We start from the raw sequence: 23,670 nt of genomic DNA, 5'->3' as shown, positions 1-23,670 counted from the left end.
TATCATTTAATTGGTAACCTTTGCGTTGCCTCGCGAAATTAAAGTGGTCCGTTTATGTTGAAAAAAAATATGAAGATAAATGATATCAAAAACATTTCCTGTAATTGGTGTTCAGGGAGTAACCAATTATTGATACCAGCAACATAATGATCCACATAAAAATATTAAAAACCATAGATAGAGACTGGGGAAAAATTTCTCGTGTTCAGTCACCTCCGGGATAGAATCCAAAGTCTTCTTACGCATTCAAGTTAGTGTTAAACATTTATTGGCTCTTATCTTATGGATAGAGATATATATTCCGCGTTATGCTAGGATCCAAAAATGTGTACCGTAATATTCTTCTGTGATTGGCTTGAGCTACATCAAGTCTGATGGACTTTGAGCCAATGAAAAACCGTCAAAAAAAGAAGTATCGAATTGGAAGCATCCCATTTCACCGGTCTCACAAGTCAGTAGCCAATGAGCATGTGTCATTTGCCCGAATATGTAGGGGATCGTGGAGTCTATCCTAGAGTTCATTGAAACCGCGAATATTTCCCGTCCCTATTTATGATTATGAGATATATTAACTGGATTACCATGGATTACATACCTCTTTGAATGAAGGTTTCTCATTGGTTCACAGACTTTAAAATATACTATGAGCCTAGCTAAGAAGCAGCAAAAATAGATTGTTTTCAATTTTACCTTATCACACATTAAACTCACGTATTTTTCTGGGCTACAAATTAGATTTGAATGACCTGTAGGCTATACTTGTTGGCTTCATGGATTCTGTTCTCGAGAGAAGCCATTTCAGTCGTAGATGTATTGAATATTGGTCTGCAGTTTAGTTTCTGTTGGTTTGTTATTTTATGAGACCTGCGAAATTTGCGTCCTTTCCTGGAAGTCAATGGCAAGCACCAGTCATGTTGCCGAATCATGTGATAGCAGGAGATAAAGTGACATGTGGTAATAGCCAGTTAGCAATTTAATTTTTGAATTATTCTGCACACATTTTTGGAATCTACTTAATCTGACGCCAGAAAATAACAACTGAGCATGTCTCTATTAATAACAGTTATATATGCCACAATTTTAGTTTTACCTTTTATTTTTGTCCTTGAATTAAAACTTGTTTTTTACTGGAGCCATATATTTTTTATCAGCACATACAATTAATTTCTAGAAGTACTCCAAATTTATAGTTTGAAACTGTCATTCACGTGTTCTACAATTGCCACAGGCCTTTCAGAAATCCCGTTGTGTTCTAGCTTTATGTTAAGCTCTAATAAAATATGATGCTAGAGCCGACGACAAGGTTTTTTTATCTGCAGCAAATGTCCGAATTGCGCATGAGTTGCTCAACTATTTTTTAGGTTTTTGTCATTGGCTGCTAGTTCTTCAGGGCGTGTCAAAAAACAATTGATCCAATGTCAAAGGTCATTAATGTTTACGAAACTTTGAAATCTTGATTTTCACAAAATAACTACGAGAATTCTAAAGGCCTCTAAAAAATTATATGGTAATACTGATCCCCATATGAAACAATTTTGTCAGGTGAATTCGTCAAACACAAAGGACACACTATGTCCAAAAAAAGTCCTAGTTATAAATTTTAATAGTATCAACTGTATGCGTTGTAGAGTGTTCGTTCTAGGTTACAATTTAAGAGTAACTTGAACAGTTTTAAATAAGCACATGCGTGAGTACTGCTTTGTTGTTTTCTCGCTTGCAGCGCCACCTACGCAAAATGATGACTCCTGAGCGTAAAGCGTTTTGTGTTCTGCAATTTACATAGATTGAATATGTAGCGTAAGTTTTGTTTCACGTTTTATTGTGACCCCTATGTTGCAAAATAACCCGCCAATGGTATAGGCCGTTAGTTTGGCCGTAATGGTCGAGACTACAGAGATCTTTTTCGCTGGCCTCCAAGTTAATTTGACATAACGCCATGCCATTTTTTTTTACGTTGGGGCTTTATAAAAGATCGTTTCTACTTTCCGCCACTACCTAATGATTTGCCAGAGTGGAGACACAGAATTGAAGAGTCTATTACTTACATTACTCCGGACGTGTTAACCAAAGTGTGGGAAGAACTGGACTTTAGGTTAGATGTGTACCGTATAACCAAAGATACATATTTTAAAAATTTGTACGAAAAAATATGTTAGTTTACCTTCAGTTTGATGTATAATTTTTGTAAATAGTCAAAATTAAACTGTTATAATACAACATTGAATCAGGGACATTATTTTATGTAAATTATGTAATGGTTCTTAATTTCATCACTGTATATTGCATTATTGATGTATAGACTTTATATTACAAGATGTCAACAGCAAACTGTTTACGTAAGGGATTTACATTTGGTTGTCGTTCCAGTGTCTTTTTGTTATTTGTTGTGGTATAATTTTAATTTTATTCCTTGTAGATGAAAAAAATCAGGTGATATGTTGTAGTGGGTGGTGGCTGTGTCCCCAAAAACAATGGAAATGATTTCGTGCGAGGCTCGGTGCACAGAAACATTTATTTCTGAACACAAACAACTATCGTGATTATACATGTATTATATAGAGAGTTCCTTAACATTGAATATGGTTCTTTGCTACTAGCTGACCGATGACCTTGGAGGCACGCCAGATGTGAAGACTGTGTCTTCCATGCCTGTTACACAAGTACGACTGAAATAAGAAAAAAAATTAAAAAAACTCTCATATTTGCAATAAAGAGAGAATAATTATGTGGCTGCCAGGCACTGATGCGCCAAAAATTTAAAATTCCTTGAACTCGCTTTATCAACAGTTAAAGTTAATATCTACGTGCGAGTTCTCAAAAAAATTAATTTATTGCAGCAATCTCGAAGTCAAACACATAAACACTTTGGGCAAGTACTGGTCCACAATAAACTCCTTTAACAGCACGAATATTATAAGACTAACACGAGTGTACAGTAGATTAAATATCAATTTGGATAAAATATATTAACACATAAAAAACTAAAGGGGCCATTACTAACGTACCATAAAAATTTAATTACTACTCTGGCTCAATGATAAACCTGCTATAACAAAATAAAAATTAAATATTGATTATTATTGGCGAGCTATATTATCACTTTTAAGAAACCCCACGAACCATGCAGTTTGGAAAACTTCATGACTCGCTTCAGGCCTATGCTGGATCCACGGAAATGAGGAAGACTCGTTTTAGAGGCACGAGTTGTTTCTGCTCCTCTCCCGGTGATGTCCGGTACTCGCGCGCGTTGCTGGCGGCGACACACTCGCTGGGCGAGTCAGCGAAACCAGACCACCTTGACTCGCTGTGGTCGGGCCTGCCACTCGCTCTCCTGCTCCCTCGTCGGAGCGAGCTGGCGCCCCGACGCCTGGGTCGTGTTTCCGAGTCTTAGCAGCTGCTCCTTCGACCCAGATGCCGTAGCCTTCCTGGGTCAACACCTCGAGTTCCCGGACCACTCGTCACGTCGTCACTTGTTCATCTCGGCTGGGGGTCACGTCAACATCGGTCCGTGTCGAAGACCGGGAGTGTCTGTTCACTGCCACAATTCCGACACCTTCGTCACTTCTTGACCACTTGGTCCGATCGCCTGCTTCTTACCCGTGCGAACGCCACTCGCCCGTACCGACACGATGCATTTTTAATCACCCTTGCGTGTTCTTGCGTATTTACCTAAGTACTACTCCACGTAACGTATTGGTTCAATGTCTCAAACAAGGCTGACGCGTTCCTCATGTTTAATCGTGGACGCGCCTGGGCGGGCAGCGGTGACGTCAGGCAGGCGGGGAGCGGCGGAGACTGGCGGGGTCTTGCAGCAGTTGAACGGCACTGACTGGCAAGGGGCTTGTGTACCAGCTGGGCGGAAGTCCCGTCCACGCGTCGTACGAGTCAAGCCCGCTTCCCCGAGGAGTTTCTTCAGCTTTTTCCCTCGGCTGCCACGCGGGTCGCATAGTCATCAGGCTCCGTGGCAGCAACCAGGCACTCGTACACGCGCGCACCCTAGGAGCTGCTTCTAACCCTACTTCTACTCTACTGACAAATGTAACAAGGGGATAAGTGACACCATAACACGAGTACATAATACAAACCACATACATCTAGGTCAAACATTTTTCATACAACAAATGCAGCCCACAATAAGGTTGTCCAAAACCTACGGAAGTTAACTCATATGGTTTTGTTTTCCGACAACGATTTGAATTCTTAAAATGAGTGCTATATATTCTCTCTAGGAATGTTCGCTTTGATATACTCAGAGGGTATGAATTCGACCGACAAAATCAAGCTGCAGTTTGATCACGACAAAATAAGTTGAAACCTCTAAACGACTTATGATATAAATTGCTTTCCAAGGCTGTTGATCACCTTTGAATTTGGGGCTGAAAAACATCTTTATTGTAAATATTTGAGAAAACATTTAAGATAGAACACTGAGTGTCTGAACTGTGTTTAAATGAATGAAGGTCTACAACCACCACGAATTTTGTCGCTCTAGCAAAATTATTTCATCGAAATAATTTGGAGTGGTAAAATGCCACTAAAATTTGTGAAATATGTTAAAAAAATAATTTTTCTATGTCCACAAAATTTTCATTGGTTGAAGAAACATTATTCAATTAAACATTATACAGAAAATCAGTGTTCTATCTTAAATATTTTCTTAATTATTTACAATTAAAATGTTGTTCAGCTCGTACTTCAAAGACGTATACTAACTAGCTTTGAGAAGCACTGTAGGTCATTAGTCGTAAAAATATTTTCAACTTATTTTGTCGTGATGATCCTAGAGCTTAAATTTGTCGGTAGAATTCAGACTCACCATGTATATGTAATTCAATGAATGTGTGTCAAAGAAGTTTTACTTCGGCCAAAAGTTTTACTAAAATCAAAGTGAAAGGCAACGTTATTCTTTTAATTTTTCCTACTAATGGTGGTTCAAATACTCACTTGAAACCCTAAGCAACACAGATAGCTATTTTTTGATAATAATTTTGGTGTCAGGCAGGATGTGAGAACATATTTAATAGATAACGTTTTTCTCATAAGAATGGCTTATTTATCAGTTAAATCAATTAAATAAATTATTTAATTTTACTCACAAACTCACCATAGCTCAGTCAAATAATGTGTTGGTTTTTGCTTGCAAACTTTTTGATTTGATTCATAAATATATACAACTATAATTTTGTGAAAGTTACCTGAAAAATATTTATTTCATCCAGGAATATTATAAAACATTATAAAAATACAATTTTACTAATAAATTATAAACAAAAGAATAAAATATTCTTGAAGTACACTGTGAATAAACTGCAAATAAATTTCGCGAATCTACATATTTAGGGTCGAATTTGTTTTCAAAACGTAAATTATTCCGTAACATATTGTGCTTGCAGTTATTTTCTACACGTTTTGTACGATTATCGCTAAAGCGATAAATGTTCAAATATATAATTTTTTTAATTTTTTAAATTGTTTTTCTAAAGTAAACGTCATAAGTTTTAAAATAATTAAAACCCAATTTTGAAATAACTGTTCGTTATGGAAATTCATGTCATTATTATACAACAAAGATCACTATATTTGTGAAATATCTCTTACAGCGATAATTTATTTTACAAAGAAAGGGACGATTTACACAAAAAAAGTAATCTTAGCCTAATTCAGTTATCTGAAGAAAAAATATTAATTTTAATTTGAAAAAAACAATGCTAAACATATGTTGGTCTTTTTTATGTGAATTTGTTTTACGGTAAGTCGTTTGAAGTAATAACACTAAAATAAATACCTATAAAAATTAATTGAAAACTTTAAATAGGCATGCTATTTAAGAATTTTGCCACAAACAACATTTTTCAAATGGTAAAATATTTTTGAGCAAAACTCATAATATTTTTTCGAACCCTTCATATTAAGAACATTTAATGACGATCTTATAAATATTTAAGAAGGAAACCTTGAAAATGTTTGCTTAAACCAAATATATTAAATGATCAGAGTCATCGCCAACTATTTGTTAGCGTTACAAAAAGGGACACCTGTACTTCTAAAAAACACATCGTATCAAAGTATTTCTTTAAACATTACAGCTTTTTCTTATTGTCCTGGAGAATCCATTGACCACAATCCAGAAATCACATCCGCATAATTCTCAGACAAAACAAATACTATTCTAGATACTTACATGTTTACGAAAGAAATAAAATAATTGTCGAATAGTAATCAACATAATTTGTCGTGACATAACGAATTCACGAATAATATACAAAAATTTATTGAACCGACGAACATGCCTATTTATGTACCTACAATATTATGTTTCAATTAAATTATGACAAACCATCCAGCAGATAGCATTTTTATCATTTAAATAGTTAGCTAAGCTTTTCATTGTTTTAAGTGAGTATTTGCATAACCTTTATTACCTAACTGAAAACAAAGCATGAAAAAACACTGTTCACTAACCACAGCGAACAATTACACTATTTGTGCAAAACTATTATCAAAGTGTGATACTCTAACAAAAAGCACGATTTTTCGGCGCAATACAGATGTAAGCAGTCTTAAAGTTTTTTATGTTATTTTTTTATTACAGAAGAGACAATATTAGATAAATACCTATTATTTTCCGTTGTTTTAAAGATAGTATCAAAACTTTGCTTTATAAATTACTTATAATTTTATGTTGATTAAAGAGCTGTGACGTATTTAGGTTTAATGTGACTATGATTAGCCAACAAAAAACTGAAAAAGTCACAGCTAAGCATGCGTAACAACACACAAATATTTATACATTTTATAATTAAAATCACTCATTCAAATGATGATAGATATCGAATCTTTTCGCAGTAGGGCTACGAATTAAGATTTTTTTTTGTTTGTTTTCAGATACTTCTGAGCACAAGTGTTCAACCACCTACCCAGCTTGACTGAACTGAAGATGGTGACCCAGGTGTTTAACGAAACGAAATAAAACACCGCAAGTCAGACACGGCTGAATCTGATGTGTAACGTGAGTTCATAGTTAAAAACGTGCCAGAAATAATTTAAAAATAAATATAAAATAAGCTATAAATTCATGAAGCTGATGCCTTGAAGTATAATATTTCCTTAATTTTAATGCGAAGTTAAGTTGTTTACACAAACGTATGTACTTAAAACCTTACTTGAGCTTTCGTTTTCCGTAAATGTATTTCCGTATATTTGTTCATATTCTTGCTGGACGTGTTATAGATCAAGGTGTATATAAGGAGCATAAAACACAAATTACAAATATATTACTATACTAAAGTTATTAACATTTGAGATACATTAAAAAAATAAATTCAAATGTAGTTATTTAGAGCAAAGCTCTTTATGAAAGCAAAACATGGAGAAGTGGTAACCGAAAAAAGATGCGCCAGAGATTTTTTTTGTATCTAGTGATAGAGACGACTAGGGTAATTCATAACAAATATGTATTTGAGGGTTTGGTAAAACAAAAGTTTTGGGGTTATGTCTGACAGACTGCAAGGTTATATAAGTTAAAATATTTTTAGGTAGCCAGAATTGGTTAAATTATTTTGAGAATAAGGTAAATTATATGGTAAATAGTACGACGTCTTGTCTCAATGGCAAGCCGACCTCCGTAGCGCAGTTTGATTTGAACAGGCTTTGAACGAGGGCTTCTGGGTTCATGTCCCGCTTAAGGAATGGGTGTGAAATTCATTCGTTTCTATTCGTGACAATATTTTGAAGAAAAGAAATGTCAAGAACCATTTTCATGAACGGGTATGGTTGGTTCGTTGGTGGCGAAAATGACGAAAGAGCTGAGCATTTTAAAATAAATGGAAATAATGAATTGGAAGGTTGGCTATCTTATCTATTCCAAGGTCTCAGTTTCGCTTCCTGGCCAAGAGGGAGATATCTTAGAAAATGTAATACTTTGCTCCTAGGTTCAGTATTTTTTGCATTTATATTCCACTAAATAAAGGAAATAACCTCGGAAAAATGTGTTCGAAGCTAATTTTTTGTGTATCGCCGAAAACGTGCAGTTAAGTTCTTGATGAACAGCGTCTTGCAGTAGCACATTAAAATGATTCCCATCAACGCAGTTTTTCCCGTAGACTCAATAAACCTGGCAAACTTTTCTTTAAACATTAAACTACAGAATACTGTTAAAATAAATTTTAAAATTAATATAAATAATTAATTATAGATCAAAATATATACGAAATAAATACTTTATCTCAGTTACGAACATAAAATAAGATTAAAAAAAAACACAAGAGCTAAACGCGAAATTGTCTGCTTACATATTTTTTACTTACACTTTAAGCTGTCACAAGGAATGGTTATGATAGAGACCCGTGAATTTCGCGGATTCAATGACCTCCAGGATAGACTACAATATCCTCTACACACTCGGGCAAATGCCAACTGTTCATTGGCTGTTGACTTGTGAGTCGTCTCGACTGGGTGGCTTGCGATTCGACATTTCTATGAGTGAGGGTCTCTAATTGGCCCTCAGTCCTCCAGATTAACAGAGAACCAATGACAGAAGCAGCTCTAAGGTATAATTATTTGAATGTTAGCATAACACGAAATGAATCCGCGAAATTCACGGGTCTCTAGCTATGACGTATCCAACTCAAAAAGACAAGGAGGTTGAGGGGACATTTTTCGGAACTCAGCCGCTTTTATGAAACAATTTAATAAAAAATAATTAAAAATTGTTTGTGAAGACTACTTAAAAATCTCTAACTATACCTACTTCCCTTTAAAAAAAACTTTCCAATTTCTAAGATGGGCTTACCAGCCCCTTCCTGTTTACGCCCTTGCAAAAAATATATGTAGATATAGAGATAAATTAATCTTTTTTTTGCAACGTTTAAATATTTAGATGAATTTTAACCTTTGAAGTTAGGAGTATTGTATCAATACCACGTTGTTTTGGTTTTCCTAGTATGCAAGAATTTTTTAAATATAAAAATACATATTTTATATCTTTGATTTTATGACTCTGAAAAGCTGTTTGGTTCTTGAACGTATAGGTAAAGACCCGGAAAATTCGCGGGTTCAATGACCTCCAGGATAGACTCCAAAATCCTCTACACACTCGAGCAAATGCCAACTGTTCATTGACTGCTGATTTGTGAGTCGTCTCGACTGGGTGGCCTGTGATTCGACACTTCTATGAGTGAGGGTCTCTAATTGGCCCTCAGTCCTCCAGATTAACAGTGAACCAATGACAGAAGCGGCACTAAGGTATAATTATTTGAATTTTAGCATAACACGAAATAAACCCGTGAATGTTTCCCGTCTCTACGTATAGGAAAATTTTTAATCTCTATAAAAAGACAATTAACGGACACTTCCCTTAGATACTATTTCTGGAATGTTTTCAAAACAATTAATTTACGAAATATTTAATAATATTTGTTATAAAGTAATGTTGACATATAAAACTAACTTACGGTACTTCCCAGGAAAATGATAAAATTTAAATGTTATGTATTTTATTTAGAAACATTAATACAATTTGAAAAAAATATATTTATTAACTAGAAATCATAATTTTGCGACAGTAGCAATTTAAAAAATATATTCTTATAAGCTAACTGGAGAATACTATTGTAAGAGCCACGGAAATTTCGCGCATTCATTTAGTCGCAAGCTAGAATGCAAACCTCCACACTGTCGCACTGTGTTCATGATTGAACCGCAGTTATCTGGACACGCCCCTCTACGACCGTGAGCCAACGATGTCCAGCTAGGAGTGAAGTAAACGAATCAGGTAGTGCCAAATAACAAGGATAAAAGTGTTCTCGCTAAGAAATCAACCAATGGGAAAGTAAACATGGGTCGAGCACACCTATAACTTTGAATTCTATCCTGAGGCCAGAGGAATCCGCGATATTTCCGGGACTCTAACTATTGTGTATGTTAAGCTTGTGGATGCGTGATTTAAAATTTAGTATGAATTTTTATTCTCTACTCTCCGCAGGGAAATGGAGTTATTTAAAGTTATAAAACATATTATTTAGAAACAAATCCAGAATCCTAAATACTTCAAAATCATCACTTTTGTTTTATTATTTAAAGATTGTGAATGATTTTCAGATTTTAAATTCTTTGAAAACATCCTTATATTTTATAACAATAATTGTTTTCAAATAATTCAATTAAAACTGGTACAAATTTACATATTTATTTATTTCTTGAGTAAAAGCATTGCGTCAATATAATTTTTATGTTGACTTGAACAATGTTTACGAATATTACTGTTTTATCATTTAAAATAAAAAGCGTGATTGAATGTCAACCCAATATCACGTACAACAAAATATTTTAGTGAAATAAATATATTTTTTGTACGAAATTTCATTGAAATTTATTAAATATATTGAGCTTAATATCTTTCAAAAAATTCCAAATTGAATTATTAACAAAAAAATGGTTTTACACAAAATTATTAATTATGAATATTTCGAGCCTAATTTTAATTCTTATGTTAAAACTTTTAAATTATTTTATTATAAAATAAGAAAAAAATATTGAATGATTTATTTGTTTGAATTGTATTTATCAGAAGGAGTTCACATTATTGTGTACTGAATATTTTTTTTTCTTTCCGATTATATATAATTATTAGTTGTATCACTAATAAATCATTCTGGAAACAGGTCGCTATACTATTAAATTTGACATTTTAAAAGAAGGGGGAAATTGTGGGAAATAAAAAAAAAATTGTTTCAACTGAACAAGCCACAGTTGTCTCCCAAATTGTAGTAAACAAGCATTTGCAGCTCACGTGTGATAAGCATTAACAAAATTTTTTTATAATATTTAGAGTAGTCAGTATTTTAATTGCTGAGTTAAAATTAAAAAATGGCGACTTTAAAAAAATCTTTGTAAAAGATAAAAATACCTTTCTTTAATTCCAAATTTAACTAAATCAGCATACATAAAAGTTTAAATAATATTCCATACAAGGGTTTTTAAAGTTACATGTGTCGCAGAAGCAGCATTTGAACCAGAAACCAATCATTTATTAAAATGATATATATTCGCTTAGTACCGAAAATTTGTTCGTTCAGCCATGTTTATACGTTTTTATATAGACTATTAAAAATGAAACATTTTATACTGCATAAAGCATAAATTCTTATTATGTAAAGAAAATGTTCAAAATTTATTCAAGGGATGTTTAAAAATAAATTTGTGATTCAAAATTTAAAATATAAATCAAATATCTTAAAATTAAAATGCTGGGAAACTTTAACTAAATATAACGTAAATTGCTTAACGCATAGTCACGGACAGAAGGATGGTCTAACAGGCGTATAAATAAAATATAGTTACAAAATTAAGAAAACACATTAATTAATTTGTTAAGTTTTAAAAAGGCTTTTGAAAGATGCAGTGCCATTTTTGGTATATCTTGTCATAGCGAAAAATTGATTTAATCTGACAAAATTATAAAATAAACAAAGATGTTTGGTTTTCTATTTCATTGAAGCTAGAATCCACGAATAAGTATTAATTCTTTTAACTAGGAACGATAAAAATTAGAAGTTTTAATGCCATCTAAAATAGCTTACACAATCCTCTAATTAATCGGGAAAATGTCACGTACTCATTGGCTGCTGACTTATGGAATGTCTCGACTGGACAGCCCTGTGATTCGATGCTTCTTTGGTTGACGATCTCTCGTGGTCCAGAGTCCTCCACGAGAATTGTGAACCAATGGCAGAAATATCGCGAAGGTACTAGACAGGTCCACAAGCTGCTGCCAATACCTTCTCTCGGGAACACATATAATTGAGCCACATAGATTGTCGTTATTGTATTATTTGATTATTGTAATAAAGTGAGTGTCAAAGGAAGACCCATGAATTTTTTTTCAAATAAATAATTGTATCCATCTTTGAGTGCCTCCTAATGATAACACAAATTTTGCAGCTCTCTACGTGTAGGAGATTCAGTGTGTTATAATATTCGATGGAGGTATACTTGATTAGGATACTGTACAAATCATGCATCAAACTAAAGGTAAACTAACCTAGTTTTTCTTAAAAAATTTCAATATATGCACCTTTAGTTATATAACACACATCTAACCTAAAGTCCAATTCTTCCCACGCTTTGGTTAGCACGTCCGGAGTAATTGAAGCAATAGTCTCTTCAATAGTTTCTGTCTTTGGAATAGTTTCTAAACTCTGGAAAATCATAAGTAGCGATGGAACGTAGAAACGATCTTTTATAAAAAAATAATCTCAATCCGTTATGTTAGGTGAACGTGGAGGCAAGCGAAAAAGAGCTCTGTCGTCTCGACAATCGGTGGATGTTTTTGCCACACGGGGATCACCATTATAATTGAAAATAAACGCAAGTTGAACTGAAATTACCGATTCACTGTTAGCAAATTGCAGAACATGAAACGCTTTACGCTCAGGAGTTGCCATTTTGGGTAGGTGGCGCTGCACGTGTGAAAACAACGAAGCAGTACTCGCGCATGCGCTTATCAAAAACCGTTTGAATTACTCTTTAATTGTGACCTTGAACCAAAACTCTACAACGTTTACAGTTGATGCTATTAAAATTTAAAACTGAGACATTCTTTTATGAAAATATAGTATTTTTAATCACATAATGTAATCCTGGGCCATCTATACTGACTGGTTTTCTATGGTTCCCCGCATCCCCGAAATAGCAGACACTGAGATATTGGCTGTTTTACAATTTATACGTGACCAATTGTGTTGATTTTATTACTGAAGTATAAAATGACCTCACTGTCAAAAATTTGGAATGCAAAAAAAAATTTTTTTAAAGAAAGCGCTTATCTGTTGCCTCAAAATGCCAATTATTTAGCTGTAATCAGAGAAAAAATTATTATATTCTATGTTGCTAAACACAATAAATCCAATTTTACGAAATATTGATTTTAAGCTGTCTTAAAAAATAAAAGAGTTTGTAAAAAATAATATTCAAGCAAAAGTTTTCTTACGTACAGTTGCAGAAAACGATTAAGGTTACGTATAAATATATTAATTCAAAAAATACCTGCGCAAGCAAACATTTGATTTTATAAAATTTCTGTATTGATTCTTTAAAGAAGAAAAATTCATAAAAATAATTATTTGAAAGATTAAGATCAGACCTTTTAAGGCTAAAAAGGATATGCGTTTAACTTGATATATTAAGTTAAAAAATATATAGCAAAAAACCACACAACAGTTATGTTAAATGTTGATAGGATAGCAGTTGAAAAACTTAAAAAAAAAAAAAAAAAATACAGCGACATAACCTATCTGTTTACTTAAAAAACCTGTACATAAAACGTAATATATTTTCAAAACCATGAACTAGAGTCGCAATTAATTTCTCTTCACGCTAGACTCAACTTGCCTTTATATAATAAAGTCCGTTTAGAGTTCTCATTGGTCGATGAGCAGGTCGTATCATTCAGCGTCTTATACGTTATGTTATAGGGTAATCACTTCTTCTCCTTGTTTATAAATAACAGGCTCGTGGGCAAAAAGGGCGTTTAAAGAACACTGCAACCCATTCATCAACGTGAAACACATGTGTATGAGCTTCAAGTCTACTTTGCTACCCAATGAATCCGCGAAATATTCAGGTCTCTATTTGTTTCACTTGCTTGTGTCGTTAAAACAGTTGTATGGTCCCTAGATCCAATTTAAAACTTTCACTATAAGCTTGGTATTAACTTTAAAAATAAGTATGTGACATAAAAATTTAGTTCTTAAAACAGTTATTTTTTCCTTAGTGCAGAAAATATTCCTCTTCACTAATCTGGTGTGTGCCAGTTTGCTTAAGTTTTCACTGAAACATTAAGTAATATCTGCAGTATTTGTGTGCAAGTGGATCGTCCATAAGTGGTTGGTATCACGTATTAGGGACACCTGTATTTCGCGAATACATTTCGTGTCAAGATATTTCACAAAATACTGTAGCTTTTCTCCTGTTGTTATTGGCTGAGGTCGGGGAGAGGTGTCGTCCCGCTCTTGACGGGGCCAATGAGAATGTGGTCACCGTACTGCTGCACCCTCACAATTTGCCATGACTCTTAGAAAAAGCTACAGTGTTTTGTGAAATACCTTGACACGAAATGTATTCGCGAAATACAGGTGTCCCTACGTATTATATTGCTTCTTATAGTTCGTGTTTTTAACCATGATTTAAAAAATCATTAAAAATTGGTTGTCTGTAAAGTCGGTTTACGGACGATAGTTTAACGTGACGTCATAACAAAACATTGATGAAATGATTGCATACTTTTATGAATAAAATTGAATATTTTTTATTGAATTATCACTATTTTGTATGGATACAAAGAAGGAGTGAAATAAAATCTACAATTTAATTGATAAATTTACTTTTATTTGCACTCATTAATTCAAATATGTTTATTACTTTAACGACGAGATTATTTTAACTATAACGTTTATTCATGTTTACTATTTAACTTATTCTAATCTGTGTTATTCTGTTAAGGATAGGACGATGATAGGAAAAGTAGGAAATGAATGGGAGTGTTTCAAGTTTAATGTGCCTCGAAAAAGTCAAATCGATGGTAGTTCCAATCGAGTGGAAGAAAGATAGATAAGGCGCAAGCATTGAATGAGCGTAACCAGACAAATCGTTACGGGACAATGTGCGTAATGGGACAATTAGTCATCCTTTTTCGTGCATGCAGCCGGCGTTCATCGATTTATTAGACGTTGTCACGTCAAAAACACATATAAACGTTTATTAAAGGCTTCTTCTACTAAAGAAATCCTTATTCAATGGTTTTCATGAATTGAAGGCAAAATATTTATCAGTCAAACATTTACTGAAATAATGATATAATCCGGTTTATAGTTTTGATTTAACCGTTTATATGGAACAATAGTTTTAAAACCTTTTATTTTAGTATTAAATCCATAACTCTTATGAATTGGGTGTTTACAAAACCTCGTAAACCTGTGTAATTCATTCATTGGAAAACCTAATATTTATTTATATTATAATTATGTACTAAAAATAAAGTTTTTAAACACAAAGACTACATACGATCGATTAACCCACATAATTTCAGCATTTTAGTGCATTATAGGACAGACATAAAGATTTGCTTTTAAGTTTTTAAAAAAATCATTAAAAAATGACTTTTTAGGAAAAAAAAACCTTTTATAAACCATCCAATATGGTTGTGATATGAATTTATACAAAATTATGAGCAAGACATGAAATATTAGGAGCAAAATACATTAGGAACTAACTACCTCCTTTAACAATTGCCTCATACCGGAGCGACCCAAGATTGTAATTCTTATAACGTGTTTGAAATGCCCACGAAGCGCAGAACATGGCAGCAAGTGGGTTATCTCGGAGTGCTCCGCTTGCCCGCTGACTGTGTTCCGCCCCCGGTCGACTCCCTCCCACGGAACTTCAATTGCTAATCACGAGGCCCGGCGCCGCTAAGTGTTTTACTTCTGGCCGGACAGTCAGTGCGCGACGGAGCTGACACCTCCGTGGGCGGCGACGCAGCTTGCGTCATGTTTCTCTCATTTCGATCTCAGCGCGGCCGAGGGTCAATTATTTCCGCCAGCGAATCACCCCCTCACCCCTTAATAACCCGGCCCACAGCCTCATTAACATGAAATGCACTGCGCCAAATTTAACAGCGATAATACAATTTACTTGGCTTGTTAAGCGGGCAGGATTCAGCGTGCGAAACGCACGTTTCCAAAGCTCCTGTTCGCAGTCAGTATACCTGTTTACCTGCATCCATGGTGCTGCGAAATTCCCCCACCCCCTCTCCACCACTTATTTCCTCTCTCTCTCTCTTTCTCTCCTACCAATTGTCCGTTGGGGTCACCCCCCCCCCCTTCTCGTTTCAACTTTCCAGCCTTTTATTCCCTTTTTCATCTCTCTTTTAGCGCTGTAGCTCGGTGTGTACTTAACCGGATAGCGCGACGCCAGCCCCTGCACGGGCAGGCAACCCGCGCTTCGAACCCCTGGCTGGTTAGGCAGCCGCATGCTACCTGGCAGAGGCGTCGCTGCGACCCCCTACGAGCGCCCGCCTCGCGCTCTGATTGGTCCGCGCGTTTCAGCTGAACGACTGCCAACTGTCGAAATGCAACCCCCTCCCCCATAAAACCCCAAACTGCCCTTCCCCCGTACCCCCTCCCCGCCCATGCGTCACACAGCGGCCGGAATTAATGCCGTTTGATTTCGCTGCCGATATTTTCAGCTCCCCCCCCCCCCCCTTTCACTTCAAACCCTTTCAGCTCTGACGGCGCAAACCGCGCCACAGGAATGGCACTGCGAATTAAAAAAAAATCCCTAACTGCAATCTCTTCCTGCAGTTAACAACGAACCGAGTGTGTTTTCAGATATATAGTGCATAAATGGAAATCCAAGCACTACTAAACCAACAAAAAAACACATTGCATTAATGCGAATGAGTTGATGAATGCATTTTCTGTTATAAACGGAGTTAATTTAACAGCGATCTTAGAAATAACATTTCTTGACTGGGTGCCTTTTCTAATATGTAACGTTTTATTTTGTTGCCACCGTTATTCTCTATTTTGGGTTTTATAGAAATGAAAATTAACTTATTCTCAATTAAGCTACGTACGACTAAAAGAGCACACAGAACGTTATGATATAATTAATCTCTCAGCTAGGGCTTTCAGAAATATTTGTGTGTAATATTTTTGTTTTTGTAATCCGATGTGTTAACATCCAGAAAGTGTCAGAATTATGATATAAAAAGAACCAAATATTTGTAATCATGATTCCGTCACGTGTAGTTTTCAAGGGTTCGTATACTAAATTGGCTATTAACGCCGCAATTCCAAATTTCCTGAAAATCAAAACAAAAAGAAGATGCACGAAACAGTTGATAACTGAAACATTTAAAAAACAATAACTTTATAGAGAACATTTATTTCTCACAGAAGCAAACAATTTTGTCGTGTGTACTGAGAGGTTTATTAAGTACAGGCGGTGTATTGCTCAATCTATTAAAAAAATAAACGTTCAATAAACCTTTAACATTGTTGTGCTATAGTTATTTTAATGATGTAAATTTTTATTGAACGAAATTTTGTTCCGCGTGGTCCAAAATATATATAAATCATTAATCTATGGATTAAATGTTGTATTAAAATGGAAATTTTATTAGAAATCTATGAAAAAGTATCCAAACAAAAAAATCTTTGTTTAAATATTCAGTAGCAAATAATATTAATGTCCCAATTATAATCAGATAAAAAAGTCATTCCTATAAGAATTTTAGAATTGTTTATCAATTTTAACTATTAATATATTAACGCCAATGTAGAACATTCAAGCGTACCAAATATCTCTGAAAGATTAATTAAAAATAAACCTTTTTAGAAAGAAGCTGAGGCTGGACAAAATAAATAAGTTTACAAATATGGAAGTCTATATCAGATATTACGTTAGTAAAAATATAAAAAAACATTACAAGAAAACCGAACACGTAATAAAACAAATCAGATAGTTCCATTTATGTTTAGTAAAAGTTTGGCACTACAAAGTTAAACACTTATACATTCAATGTACAAACACTGTTTACAGTTCATCCAGGGATCTGAGTTTACTTTCTTTTGAAGCGAATTCACAAAATCGAATTATGTAGAACTGCGAATAACCCTCAGTTTATTTTATGTAAATTTTTAGTTCAAACATATATAAACTGACTTTAATTTATTTAAATAGTCAGTTGATAATCCAGCTGTTAGGCTGATGGCAGTTCAAACAAATTATTTTCATTTATTTTAAGAAACAACGTACAAAGTTTAGATTTATATAATAATAAAATTGATGCATCGTAAATATTCCATATTACATTAAATGTAGGAAAATAATTTTTTCAAGCATTTATCAACCTGATATATTTTACAGAATTGGTGAAATAAAAAGTACATGTATGTAATGATTGTATTTAAGCGACAAAAATAATTTTAATAACATAAAAATTATTTAGCATTATTTTTATCTATGGGGGAAATGTTACTATTAAGTAATTAAAATTACATCACAATTGTTGCAAAAAGTGTGCTAATATCTTATTTAACATCTAGACAATATCCGTTTTATTAATTCCTTTAAAAATTAAACATTAATAAAAAAGTAATGATATTCATATTGCACATGTAAATGTATATTTCTGCAGTTTCTTGTTTTTATAAAAAATTCAAGTTTAAAATTAATGTCCTAATATGAAATTATACTAAATAATAACAAATACCTTACAACGAATCATTTGTAGGCTATATAATATTTCTAAGTTGGTTTAATTGTGTGAGTTAAGTTGTCAGTTTAGTGTCAGTTCCATGGTGACATTTACTGGGTTGGAGGCTCTCACTCACCAACTTTCTTCCTCAACAAATAAAAGTGATATATTAAATTTACTTTTTTAATAGTATAACAGTCGTACTACACGAGCTCGAGAAATTCTATTAAATTTATGGATTTAATTCGTTTAAAGGTTTGATATTTTAAATTCGTTTTAGATGGTAGTGGAATAATGCAATTATTAACAGTTTTGTAGTAGTTTATGATCTTATAGTAGTTTCCTCCGTATTCGCAAGAGCCATTAGGTGTTGAACCTTTTTATGTTGAATTTGTAAATCATTGCATTGAACTTAATAAATATATACTTTATTTTTATTAAAGGGCTAGTTATTCGAAAGGACTGGAAAAATTAGCTTGCGCAATTACCTTTGGGCTAGCTTCCACAATCCTCTGCAAACTCGGGAAACTGCCACCTTGTCATTGGCTGCTGACTTGTGAGATGTCTCGTCGGGGTAGCCTGTGATTCTATACTTCTCTGGTTGATGGCTTTCCACTGGCCATACAGATAAACTTTGAGCCAATAGCAGAATAAGTGCAAAGGTACAATAATTTAAATTTTATTCTATCGTGAAATGGATACGCGAATTTTTACATCTGTAATTTTACGTCTCAGGATTATGCGTTATGTCCTAGAATGACACGAAAATATTTTGTTAATGTTTCAAGTATTTTAGTATAAATACTATTGCAAGTAATTTATTAAATTGCAAACAGGGATCTCTAAATTTATTATGCGGTTTTTACTATTAAAATTTAACAAATTTAACTTACTGGCATAAAAACACCACAATAATTAACGAATTCCACTGTAATTCTGCAAGAAAGAATAATTTTTAATGATTTATATACCAAAAAGATTTATAAATGTGTAAATTTTTTATTTAAGTATCTAATATTTTACCAATAGTCATGTCAAAATTAAAAATATTACAATAACTAGAGTCCTTCCACAATCGAAAAGCAAAACGTCTCTGTACTGAAGCAGTTTTGGACATACGCCAACAATAACCTACAAGAAAGTTAAATATCCAAACACACATAAAACAAGCCAAAATCAGGTGATGTAAAAAAATTAAAAATGTATACAACATAGAAAATTCCATGGGAGGAAATAGTGAAAAATGTATATCTGCACAGACGGACACGGTGTACTAATAACGACAAGACATTAGCAACAAGTACAGTAAATAAAAACAAAAAACTACCTTGGAGAACATAACTACAAACAAAATAAACAGATTAAACAGACAACACAACGAAAACACAAAGACGCACAGGCGAACACAGCGATGTGACAAAACAGATATTTTGGACACCACAACGTCGAAATCATATACGAACACCTTAGGCAACATTTGCGCTACAAAACATATATTCTGGACAGTAAAACGACGACAGCACAAAGGAACACGGTAGGCTTCCTAAAACAACAGTTGCAACGTTTCGGGAACTGAGATATGTTCCTGTCCTCAGGCACAAACAGACTGATAAAGGACACCGGAAAACAGTAAGCATATACATATACCTTCTATCCCCTATCCAGGTGCGGTAAATTACAGGTGAGTAGTCCTCTGATTGGCTGTGCACCTCAGAGTCCATGCCAACCAACTATCCTCGCAGCAAGACACCAGCCAATAACAGAGGACTGCTCTCCTGTCATATTTTTGTATTTGCTCTATGTAAATGTAAAACTCTTTACGGCAAAGTATAATTTTGATGATCGTGCTATAAGACTTGAAAAATTATTCCTTTACTGGTGGCATTCCCAAATTATTAAAAAAAAAAAACAAGTTACATTTCTCGTCTTTTGTTGTTTATTTTGCATAAAATGCAGCAGATTGCAAGACAAATCCACTGTAAAAAAATAGTAGAGAATATTTTGAAAGGAGTTTCAGATTTAATTCTACAAAAAAGGTTAAAGATTCACTCTAAGGCATTTTTAACTTTTTCCTAACTCAAGTTTTGTGACGATGCATTTTCACGTAATCTGGAAACCTTTATAATCATTCAATCATGTCGTATTCAGCCACATCTATACTTTACATCCAACATTCGAATTACTTTTCAAAATGTAAATACATTTAGTTATATCTGAATTTGTAGTGATAATCTGTATTCTGCGGCGTGGATACTATCTGTGAAACTGTTTATAGAAAGTGCAATGTCAGAATGCAACTTAAGGTGCAGTAAATGCAACTGGCAATTGGGCGTGGTAATTATATGGCGATTGAATCATAAGGAATATTGCAAATTCTACAAACTTGTCGATGTCTTGGCTTTATAATTGCACCCAATAAGCACCAAGTCGGTAGCCGAGTAAATCAAAAACTACAAAACTACTTTAAAAATTGAATTAATTATCTTAGCAGGCAGTTGTAATTAACCACGCCAATAATTATATATAATTCGTAGCTTTTAAATGGCCCAAATTAATTTTGGGTATTAAAATATTAATGTTTTAATTTTCTCCTATAATTTATTGGTTCTTGCGTCTTACATACTCTAGGACTAGAAAAAAGTGTCAATAACATTAACAAATAAAGGATGTGACAGTTAAATTCTATTTTAACTACATTTTATCAATTTGAGTCAATTGCTTTGTGTTACATTAAGATATATGAATTCATGTTTTGTTATACAAGTGAAAATCATATGAAATATTAGTTTCCTAAAATTATATATTTAGCATTAAACATTCTGCATTTTGTTTCAGGAATGTTTTCTGAGACAACAGAAAAAGGACTCGCTAAAGATGAATATTCAAGAAAGAAGATTAAACGAATTACAAACACTTAGTAAATGAAATCAAGAAAAAAAGGTTTTGAGTTAGAAACACCAAACGTTAGTGCATTGCATATAACATTTATAAACAAATAATAAATATTAATTTATTAACAGTAAAATATTATTTAAGTTAGGCATTGCGTAAAAATTATTTTTGTTTTAGATAAAGTATTTAGAAATTCAATCATCTCTAGTAACCCAATCAAAATATTAAACATTCACTACATATTACTTGATGAAAGAGAACTATGTATACAAAATTGTGTGTTAAATAATATGCTTTTTAAAAGTCAATAAAAATTTATTCAGTTCCAGGCAAGACTCCATAAACATTACATTTATGCTGTTTTGATTAGTATGTAGAGACTAAACGTTTTCCCATTTTATTTTCAAATGGCTTAGATACAAAAAATTCTATTTCTGCATCTGAAATTGACCTAGACTATTGTATTTCTAGAGAAATCAGAGCCAATAGAATATCGTCAAATCAAAAATTATCAAATCGTGTCTAGCCTAGCTAAGAAATCTCACGAATCAGCAACAAAGTAATAACATCATATTTTCACACATATTTAACTAGTTTGAATCATATAGAACTTGGGTAGAATAACCAGGGAATTATGCCAGATAAATCATTCAGTGTAGAAAATGTGTCTTCAAGATGCAGAGAGCTGCTGAAATGATTCTGGTAGTAAACTTATATGGTAGTTTCCTGTTTTATACACAAAACTAACGAGAAAAAAAAACTTGTAGAAAAGTATTTCTGACATGTACGAATATAATTCAAACTAGCTTCGCTCGCGCAGTATCACAGTATTTTTAAAATTCTACCAATGAAAGAAAAGTATGTGATTAATTCCAAATATTTTAGTAAATAAATAGACACAATAAATTTGTCCGGTTCATAAAATATTTATTTAATGAAAGAACCGTTTAATAATGATATTTTAAGTGGATATACTTAGGCATTTTTTTAATTTTTAGTAAAGATCAAGTATATGATTTTAAAACTTCTGTTTTAAGAGTGTTCGAGTATAACCTTGGTGAAATCACAATTATATCCTTTTTATTTCATGACGCAGATGATTAAAAAAACCTTTAACATGCAATCTTTTACACTAACATTCCCATTTACTATGGTTGAAGCTATGATTTAATATAATCAATTAATTTCACCTTATTACAAATATTTAATACAATCTCATCTTAATTTGAAATAGAGTACAGATATCAAATTTATTATGGAACATATTGGTTTATTCTAAGTTTATTCTTAGTTTGCTCAGTATTACTTAAAAAAATACCCAAAGTTTTCCCCCTTCCCTCTTTTTCCACACGAATGCCATTGTAAAATTGCAGAACTAAGTAAATGTGGCAATATCCGTTAACCAAACAAAAACCAAACTCATCCCGTTTTTTTTTTCTTTTTACGGCATATGTGAATTCAAAAATAATTATAATAATCTTATATTTACATAAGGTTTAAATTAATCTTCCAATTATGATTTAATGGATTTCATTGCTTTGTTAATTGTTTAATTATATAAACCTTTTTTACAACTTATAAGCAAATATTTCGGAGAACGTTGAAAAAGAGCATGTAGCTGAAGGTATGTTTATTGATAATTTCCAATATCTTAAATTAGGTTCGATTTGATCAGAAGATTTTTTTTTATTTAAAAACCATATTTACATAATTTCACCTTTTATAAAGTAGAAATGAGCAAAGTGTAAAAAAAGAATTGATAAATATGCATGTTTATAGATCATACAACATAATTTACATCCTGCTTGATTAACTTCAAAGATACGACTTTTGTAATAAAAAGTATACCACCTTTTCACCCATTATGTAATTGAATATAAAAATTGGTAGGATAAACATGGTATTAATTTATAATTTTGTATATTATTCTTTCTCAGTTTCTAACCTTCATCTTAATTTGCTTGATTGTATGACTTATAACTAGGGGCCTGCAGATTTCGCGAAAAGATTTCGAGACTAGATGAAAGTTAAAACACTATAGCATCTTCTGTATTTCGTGATTGGGTGAGTTTCTCCCAGATACATATCGATTGTAACAACACCAATCACAGTGATTCAGTGCGGTAGCAAACGCGTCCTGAGTGGCTCGGTCAAATAAGGCAACGATTTCTCTCGTAGAAGGCCGCCAATCGCAAGGAAGAAACCACAGGTGCGGGTATACCTTGTTGCAGTCTAATAAGTGTTCAGATCTTTTCGCGAAAAATACCTGCCACTACTTATAACTAGAGTCCCGGAAATTTCGCGGATTATTCTGGCCGCAGGATAGAATTCAAAGTTATAGGTGTGCTCGACCCATGTTTACTTTCCCATTGGTTGATTTCTTAGCGAGAACATTTTTATCCTTGTTATTTGGCACTACCTGATTCGCTTACTTCTCTCCTAGCTGGACATCATTGGCTCACGGTCGTAGAGGGGCGTGTCCAGTTAACTGCGGTCCAATCATGAACACAGTGCGTCAG

At 33.3% G+C, this 23,670-nt stretch overlaps 1 long non-coding RNA gene across 1 annotated transcript in view; it reads left to right on the top strand.

The window, feature by feature from the left end:
• The window catches only part of LOC134529933 (uncharacterized), a 139,458-nt gene extending 118,200 nt beyond the window's left edge, over positions 1 to 21,258 (top strand). Inside the window, exons 2-3 of the long non-coding RNA XR_010074747.1 lie at positions 6,886 to 7,009; positions 21,095 to 21,258. This is a non-coding gene — a long non-coding RNA (uncharacterized LOC134529933). The remainder of the gene's footprint in view (positions 1 to 6,885; positions 7,010 to 21,094) is intronic.
• Positions 21,259 to 23,670: the final 2,412 nt, after the last annotated feature.

The sequence above is a fragment of the Bacillus rossius genome, chromosome 2 (genome assembly GCF_032445375.1).
Source record: "Bacillus rossius redtenbacheri isolate Brsri chromosome 2, Brsri_v3, whole genome shotgun sequence".
Classification (NCBI taxonomy): domain Eukaryota; kingdom Metazoa; phylum Arthropoda; class Insecta; order Phasmatodea; family Bacillidae; genus Bacillus; species Bacillus rossius.
The sequence above is the reverse complement of the archived record's forward strand: the minus strand, read 5'-3'. Positions and strand labels throughout refer to the sequence as shown.